The sequence below is a fragment of the Neophocaena asiaeorientalis genome, unplaced genomic scaffold (genome assembly GCF_003031525.2).
Source record: "Neophocaena asiaeorientalis asiaeorientalis breed wild unplaced genomic scaffold, Neophocaena_asiaeorientalis_V1.1 scaffold1644, whole genome shotgun sequence".
In the NCBI taxonomy this organism is placed as follows: domain Eukaryota; kingdom Metazoa; phylum Chordata; class Mammalia; order Artiodactyla; family Phocoenidae; genus Neophocaena; species Neophocaena asiaeorientalis.
In genome coordinates, this window is record NW_020171908.1 from 22,835 (window position 1) to 31,888 (window position 9,054).

General features: G+C 54.1%; 1 long non-coding RNA gene across 1 annotated transcript; it reads left to right on the forward strand.

Annotated features, from left to right (window-relative positions):
• The first annotated feature begins 6,934 nt into the window (after positions 1 to 6,934).
• On the forward strand, positions 6,935 to 8,821 carry LOC112397624 (uncharacterized). Its single transcript, XR_003002833.1, has 3 exons — positions 6,935 to 7,181; positions 8,179 to 8,259; positions 8,590 to 8,821. It is a non-coding gene; the product is annotated as an uncharacterized LOC112397624 (long non-coding RNA).
• Positions 8,822 to 9,054: the final 233 nt, after the last annotated feature.

The following is a 9,054-nucleotide window of genomic DNA, read 5'->3' on the forward strand; positions in this document are numbered from 1 at the left end:
TTTTACGGAGGAAAATAGGAGCACGAGGTCAGCTGCAGAGGACTCAGAGCACAGAGACCGGGTTCTACTTAGAAGGGCAGACCCAGAGAGCAAAAGGAGTGGGCCATGGCACCTCCATCATACGAGTCACTTCCCTCACCTGGAAAAGTGATGAATGAGGCCCCTGTTCCATAAATTTCCCCCAAACCCTAACATCCTGCCATCTTCACGCCTGGTCACCGTCCTGCTCAGGAATGGGCCCCACTGGCCACATGCTGGTGATCAAGTCAGCAAGACTGTGCCAGGCTTGCAAGGCAAGATACTGGGGACAACTGGGAGGCAAGATACTGGGGACAACTGGGTGCTTCCTGTGACTGCAGTTCGCTGTGCTGAGTAAAAACATAATGCGCAGACAGGGCTACGACCGTAAGAAAAACAAAAGCCACAGAATGGTCCAGGTAGCAGGGACACTACCCGCCTCAGATGTGCAGACCCCTGGGGCCTGTGTTCACAGCGTGGTCCGTATTCATGGAATGGAACGAGGGAGCGCATGCTTTCGTTCTCTGGAAGAGTATCTGCTGTCACCCACTCCTGACATCGACGCTTTCTAGCTCAGAGCTTTATGGGCTGTTATCCAAGATTGCTTGTGGGTTATTATTGAAGATGGCTCTGTCGCTCTGACGACCAAGCAGGTTGCCTGGCAACCGTTTTCTTGTTGATTTCATATCTCCTCTTATCGCGGTTTCTATATCTTCAGCAAATCTATCCCTATTCTGCTCCCTCCTACTCAGAATAAAGTCTCTTTACATTCCTGAATTACCAGGCACAGAAACAGAGTGACAGATTCACCACGCTTAATCCTAAGAGGCTGAGGGAGTTTCACTGCTATGACTGCGTCTCAACTTTGAGTTTGAAGCATTGCGGGAAAAATCCCTGCTGACTTTTAAAATGTGACCTGTGAGGCTGGTGGCGGAGCGCACAGCTGTTCTGGGGGAGACGAAGGTGAAGTTCATGTTGGGGCTCAGGGTCACGCGCTGTAAGGAATTTGGTCAGAGCTGGATTTTCCTGGGGAATAGAAGGAATGTGGTGCTTTGAGTTTTCAACACAAAGCAACAAGGCATGTCTCCTTTTTCTAGTGGTGAAAACGTTGGCAGATTCTTAAGCAGCTGTCATTCAAACTTGGAGGGCGCTGAGCGTGGACTGTACCTGAAAGAGGGCTGGTCTGAGCCAGGGAGACATGCTGAGCGTCTGCAGCTGTTCCTGGAGGGTTCCACGTCCTCTGCCCGCACAGACCCTCTCACTAATGCCTGAGATTCTACGGCTAAGTTACATCCTGTTGCCTTAAACAATCAGGCGTGCTTTAAAATAAAAATGCTTGCTACAGGAATAACTGTCTTCAGGTACCACTAATATCCCAGTGAAGATCAATCATCACATCTTTGTAGGGCTGAGGATCTGAGAACAAGCTTGATGGGAGAGAGACCACGAGAACACTGGGCTCTGGGGAAAATGACAAAATAATGGGCCCTAGTGGGTCTCTGTCTGCAAGGACTATGAAAGTCTGGAGGCAACATCGTCCTCCTCCGTCGTTTTTTGAGATCTCAATCAAATGCAGCCAGGGTCGTCAGCTGCTTCTCTCCTGCATCTGTCCTCCGTGATGTAAACACACCTGCCTCTCTGTGTCTGTGTATGTTCTCCATCAGGGGTCTTGACCGAGGCGGTCTTGCCCCCAGCCCCAGGGGCATGTGACGACATCCGGAGACATCTTCTCGGGGGAGGTGCCGGGGCATCTAGCGGGGAGGTGGGAACGGCCTACAGTGCACAGGACGGCCCCTCGCAGAGAATGATCTGACCCCAAACGTCAACAGTGCCGCACGCGGTTGAGAAACCCTTCTCCACGTGGAAGCAGAGCTGTGCCCTTCCTCGTTCCAGAATGCTGGTTTCTATACCCGTACCTGTGGAGATACCACTCAACCTTCAAGCCCCCTGTCGATGCGCCTCTCCCTCACGAGTCTTCTCCTGATACACCGACGTTCTCACCCGCACGCTTAACCTCTGCTGCTTCCTTTAACACTTACCAGATACTTCTCTGAATCATCACTTGTGACCCCGGCTTAAAGCTGCTAGTAGACTGTAAGCTCCTTGAAGGCAAAGACCCATTTCTTTCTTATTTTTGTTCCTTCTTCAGATCCTAATAATACAACTAAAATACAAAACAGACCACGAACAGTACTATAATACCAAAGATGCTGTATGAGCCCTGCTGGAGTGTGAAGGAGAGAAATGGATTCTGATGGTAGGAGATGGCACCGAACCAAGCCTGCCTATCACTAGCAGATTTACTCTCTGACATAAAGTGCCAACTCTTTCCCAATTACATGTAGAAGTATTTTAATTATGAGTACATTCGGCCTCTGCCATTAACTTAGCTTGGAAGTTCTCTCACTAATTTTGATATTCCCAGAACTTACACGCTCCATCTTTTAATGAATAAATGAGTGAATACAACTAGGTAACCAGGTCCAGTGATCACAAGGGGTTTAAGTCGAGACATGACGCCGCGAGGTCTCTGAAGGGCAGGCTGGTCCCCACTCCTCCCTTCTCCACTCTGGACCTTTCTCCAGCGAACCTGGAACGCCTGTAGAAACTCGGACGGAACTAGCTGGTATTGTAGGAATTTGATTCAGTGCAGCCAGGAGAGGGGGTAACTTGGTTAATCACACACTTACTGGGCGGAGGCGGGTCTCAGGCTAAACCCTCCATGACCATAACCTACTGTTATTTATTTCAATGCGTTTCTTTGTTTGTTTCAAGCAGCGGTATTATCAGGATGACTGAATTAGGAAATGGTGTTTGTTAGGCGTATTGATGGAGCCAGTTATGATAGAACAAACGATCCATCAGAATAACTGACTTTGCTCTGTTCTTTCCCCTCCACAGCTGAGCGTCTGTCACGCAGGCGGAGTGACAGCTGGTGATGCACGATTACCGCAGGAAGTGGATTAAATAACTCAGAAGGACTTCCCTGGTGGCGCAGTGGTTAAGAATCCTCCTGCCAATGCAGGGGACACGGGTTCGAGCCCTGGTCCGGGAAGATCCCACATGCTGCAGAGCAACTAAGCCCGTGCACCACAACTACTGAGCCCGCGAGCCACAACTGCTGAAGCCCGTGTGCCTAGAGCCTGTGCTCCGCAACAAGAGAGGCCACCGCAGTGAGAAGCCCGCGCACTGCAACGAAGAGTAGCCCCTGCTCACTGCAACTAGAGAAAGCCCGCGCACAGCAACAAAGACCCAACGCAATCAAAAATAAATAAATAAACTTATTTAAAACAAACAAACAAAAGAAACCCTCAGAAATTCCTTTCCTGTCCTACGATGCCTGTGAGACAGCACTCATTATCTACAAGTGATCTGATCTTAGGGCTGAAACAGACTGTCACCCGGCTCTACGTATTTATGTGTTTTAACCACACAAGGAAAAGGATCCCCAGCACTAAGTCGTAAGAAGGAATGTCTGGCACACCGGGCTTCCCAGGTGGAAGGAAAAATCACACCTGGACTGGTCCCAGCAAACAAACAACACTGGCCACTTCTGAAAATAGCCAGGATCAGAAAGAAAAATCTTTACTTTCAGTAGAAAGGGGTATTACATGGGGGTCTTTCGAGAGCTCTAACGAAACACCTTCTATGTGCCAGGCGTTTCAGAGTTACTATTCTCACTCCTCTCTGCCTTCTAAGTGGAACCCCTCAGCTCAGCTTCACCGGTGAGGAGACCAAGGTGCAGAGTGTACGCTTAGGGCACGTGAGTCCACCCCCAAGCTCCCCTCACTGGCCCTCTGCACCTCTGGGTGAGCGGTTGGGGTGTCAGGGCTCGGGGCAGGGCTGGGTGGACAGGCCCTGGGAGAACAGGGACCGATGCCAGAGGGGTGCATTAGCCAGCCCTGGCTGCTGTTGACAGATCTCAAAAAATGACAGAGAAAGAGGTTCCCAGCAGATGTTATAGTTCTTGGAGACAAAGACCCTCTTTTTGGCCCCCATTTCAAAATAAATTTGGAGCTTTTTCAATAGGAAACTGGAAATCCCAAGTTACCAGTGAAGGACGGGTGTGAGGTCTCGAGAGCCGCCGTGCCCCCTGCCCTCTGCCCCCCGCACCCTGAAGGCCTGCGTCAGGCCCGAGCCTCCATCCTGCCCACATCCCAGCCGCTCGGCTTCCGGCCCTCCTTAGCCCCATTGGCCATCGTCACAACTCTTGCTGCAGGTTGTTGAAACCCAGCTTCACCTGGTTAAGAGGGAAGAAGAGGGGTGTCTACTGGCAGCTTGAAGAGATGGCCAGGGTGTGTCCGGGGACGCAGCTGGACCAGGAAACACCTGCACTGCGGCCCGGAACGCGCCCAGGCTGCTGTCCTCGGGGTCAGCCATTTCCTCACCCTTCTTTCCACACTGGCACACCTGGGCGTCACGACCACAGGGGCGCCCAGGCCTGTTCTCTCTGGCCCCAGGAGGAGCTGGGCCTGGAGGAGAGGTGCCCGCCAGGCCACTGGATGGAGTCTCGCTCCCAGCAGCCCTGCCGTCACACGCTTCGAGTCGAGGCGGCAGGACGCTCCCACACGGAGGGGTGGGCGGGCCGAGCACACAGGATTCTAGGCGTCCACCCAGTGTCCCGACACCAGAGTGTCCCCGAATAACTTAGAACGTCATTTCTCCATATGCAGTGGGTGCAGAAATCCCGAGAGACCTCGTTACAACCCAGATTCCTGGGCCCAGCCCTTAGAGATGCTGCTTCACTGGGCTGGATTCTCTGCTTCCTGCACTTCTCACGGGCCCCGGGGAGGCTGTGCTGGCCGGGAGGCTCACCTGAGTGGCCCTGACGTAGAAGGCAGAGCTGGGTCTGCAGAATCCCAGATGATGCGCCATCCACCCCGGGGTGAGACGCCGCCTCCGGGCAGGCCTGGCTTGGGAGAAGGGCTGCAGGGAGCTCCGAGCCTCTGTGCCGGGACGGTCTCTCCCCGGTTCTGCCTTCGTACGGCTGTGACGGTTACCTGGCAGAGGGGCTGGAGGAGGTTCCGGGTAGCAACCGGCCTCTGGCCTTCCGCGGTTTCAACACGCTCGCAGCGTCCTATCCCAGGAGCGGTGGGGTGTGGGCAGACATGCGAGGAGAGACTGGCTGTGGCTGCTAAGAGGGCAGATGAAACAACAGCAGAACTCCATCCAGCCTGTGCCCTCAGGGCTGTCCTCCCTCGAGAAAGAAGCAGCCGGGTCTGCAGGGAGAAAGAGGCTAAGAACCGGAGGACGGTTTACCAGCTGGGGTTCCGTCCATTCCTGCGTGAATGTCCAGCGAGCGAACGAAAAACATCTGTCTTCCAATCGTCAGTCCTCTGAAAACTTGCCAATGATCCCTGACCCTTTCCTATATAAATGGCAAGACGGGTCCCTCACTTTTAGACAGCACCTACGTCACCTCATCTGATTTTCATAAGAAACTTCCAAAGTAAAAGAGGGCCCAGCGGCCTCTCTTATCCTCACTTTATTTATTTATTTATTTTCGGTACGCAGGCCTCTCTCTGTTGTGGCCTCTCCCGTTGCGGAGCACAGGCTCCGGACGCGCAGGCTCAGCGGCCAGGGCTCACGGGCCCAGCCGCAGCCGCTCCGCGGCATGTGGGATCCTCCCAGACCGGGGCACGAACCCGCGTCCCCTGCATCGGCAGGCGGACTCTCAACCACTGCGCCACCTGGGAAGCCCCTGTCCTCACTTTAAAGCTGGGAAAATTGAGGCCCAAGGGAGTGAGGTGACCTGCCACCGGCTGGACAATGGCTTTGTCTCAAAGTCTAGTTTTCCCATCATGGACGGAGGCTGGAATTGAATGGCTCACCAGCAAAATGCGGAGTTTCCTTTAGGTGGCTTTGTGATGTGAACACAAACCACGCATCCTCAAACTGCGCGTGTTTTTAGAGGTTGTTGTAACCCATCCCCCTTCAAGGAATGAGGAGCCTGAGGCTGGGAGAGACTAAATGATACCGTGAGATTCCAGAAGCCGTCCAGCTCTGTCTCAGATTACGACCTTGAGCATGTTCATTATATCCTTTTTATTTCACTTCATTAGAACATGGACAGATAAGGAAGCACTGGCTTTGCAATCAGTTTATTGCTTCAATAAAGATACTGCAAAAGGGACCTGGGTGGTCCTGCTTTTAGTGCAGAAGTAGAAAATTCGTACCATATCCTACACGGTCACTCCCAGCAGTTCCCAAGCTCAGCGAGGCGGCCGGGAGAACGCCCCCGACACGGTGATCCACTCCCCGAACCAGGGAGAGTTCGCACCTGCCCGGCTGAGACAGAACCACGTTTCCTAAATGTGTCCAGTACACAAGCGCTTGCTGAAAACCTCCGAGGAGCTAGGCGTCGTGAGGTTACCACCATCATTCCTACGGCTGCCCCCAGGAGGCTTATCCGAAGCCGAAAGGCCAGAATCTCTGCAGCACCAGCTGCCAGGCGTGATGTCAGCACAGGGGGAGCAGAGTCTGTTCTAACTGGATGGTTCAGTGAAGGCTTCACATTTTTGCTGGCTTGAGGCAAGACTTCAAAAAATAGATAATGGAAGAAAGGTAGGATTCCAACTCAAATACTTTCTGCTCCAGGAAACGGTTGAACAGTGAGAAGGTGGCCGGTTATGTAACTTCCCTCAGTAACGAATTACCAGCCGGGACTCTGCCATTGCTGAAGCAGAGGCTGCCCGGACCCGGGCGCCCCAAGCGTAACCCCTGGGGAGCAACCAGGCATCTTCCTCCACGCACTTGGACTCAGGCTTTCGATGCCCATGGGCAAGTGTGCAGTTTTCCAAGCCCTCAGCCCGAGAAGAGACTTCTTGTTTTCACAATACTGGTTTCCCTGGTGTGACATGGAGGAAGTGTGACAGCGAGGAAGTGGCAGGGCGGGCAGGGAACCTGAGGGCTGCAGGCTCCTATTCCTCCGTGAGAAGCCAAGTGAATACAACCCGCGTTCTACAACGGGAGTGAAAAGTTAATCAAAATCGGCAAGAAGCACAGAAATCGAGTTGCTTGAAAATCTCTGTCTTCCCGAGGGCCCAGCTGGCCACCGTGGAGCCTCCGTGAGCAGCAGAAAGGTGCTGTTTCCTCTGGCGTCAGCCGACCCTCCCCTGCCTGGGGGAGCCTCGCCAGCACAACACACGCGAGTCCATTTCAAGGTGGATGATTTAAACCAGCCCCGCTGGGGAAAACCAGCAGCCGCGGTTTGAAGGGTCCGACAGAAGGGAGGTGGGCAGGCCCAGGTGACACGGGGACTTGTCCTCCCGAGTCACCGAAGTGGTTGGAACCAGAAAGGAAAGATAAATGAGTGTCCAGGTAGGAGGCAGGCGGGGGGCAAAGGCAACAGTGCAGTTGTACCCACATCTAGGGGAGCCCGTTGGCTACTGGAAACTTCCTCCTGGGCACTGACGGCGGGTGGTGCGGGGGCTCTCCAAGTGTGGTCTGCACGCATCGGCAGCACCAGCCTCACGGGGAACCTACTAGAAACACATTCTCAGCCCCACCGCAGACAGACTGAACTAGCATTCTGGGCTCTGATGTGCACAGGAGTCCGAGAACCAGGGGCAAGGTGGCTGAGCACTCAGGCTGCCTGGGTTTCAGCCCGCTCTGTGGCCCCGGGACAGTCACTCAGCCTCTCTGAGTCCCAAGTCCTCTTCTAGATACAACATAGACGAGGCTCAGGTGGTCATTTGGGAAACTGAGATGATAAATGTAAAACACTTCCAACAGTGCCTGACGTACAGCAGGCGGCACACATGTCAAGTGTCCCTGGAAGACTGCAACCCTTCCTATGCCCGGGCTGGCCTCCTGGGCTCAGCCCGGCCCCTCAGGGAAGGAGATGAAAGGAGCTGCAGGCCGGGCGCTGGCCTCGTACCCGGCGCGGTCCAGAGGGAGAGCAGTCAACATCCAGCAAGGGGAGCAGCACTCCCTGAGCTCTGAGCACGAGGGCACGGGCTTTGCGAGCACATCCAGGCGGGTGTGCAACTGGGGTGGGGCCTGACCTGGCCTGAGGGGTCACAGGCCTCGCGAAGGAAGTGACGTTTGAGGTGAGATCAGGAGAACGAGAAACGCTCCTAACTCACCCTTCTTGAGCAGACGGTTCTCAGCAGGTCATTCCCACTGCGATTAGGTAATATTTTGATCCCCATCCTACAGATGAGGGGAGTGAAAACAAAGATGACGACCCTGATCGAGGTCACCCAGGGGAGAAGTGGCACAGACAGGACTCGCACCCAAGTACACAGATCTGAGCCCTGGCTCTTCACCACCTGGGGGCAGGGGCTGAGGGCAGGGAGGGAGGGAGCGAGGTGGCGGGACCCGATGCGTGAGACCAGGTGGGCGGATGCGGTCTTGGGGACTAAAGCATGGACTCCGTCTTTATACTGAGAGTGTGGGGAGTTTAGGTGGGCGGGGGGTGCGGCGGGGAGGGGGTGGTGGGATGTGATCAGACCCCTCCCTGGGTGGGCTTGAGGGCAGGGGGAGGGTCCAGGTAAGGGACGAGGGCGGTACAGTCCAGGCGCTGGAGAAAGCAGCCCGAGGTCCAGACCACATCTTCCTGGTTCTTAGGAGCCCGATGTCACAGCCCGTGCTCTGCGTCACACAGAACAAGTGGCCCTTCGGGGTTCTGTGTGCAGCCACTGAGAGTCACCCACTGAGGCCAATTCCAGGACGTGACAAACCACACGGCGAGGCGAGAAAAAGCAAGCAGGCTAGGAAACGGGCGATGTTGCTTCCAATTCTCTCACACACATGCGAAAAGATACCCCAGAGATGTATACTAAAAAGCTAGCAGTGGTTACTGCTGAGAAGAAAAATTAAAGTTGACTTTTATTATGTTTTTTCTGTGTGCTTTCTTCTGTTTTTGGCTGCATCTCCTCTCGTACCTTTTCGGCAACGGTCACATTACTTTTGTAAACGTACAGATAAATAGTAAGCTTTTTAAAAACCTGGTGATTGGCCCATGAGGTTAGCTACAAACGCTGAGCCAGTCTTGGCTGAGTGTGGTCACGGGCACCAGGCGGCCGCTGTGCT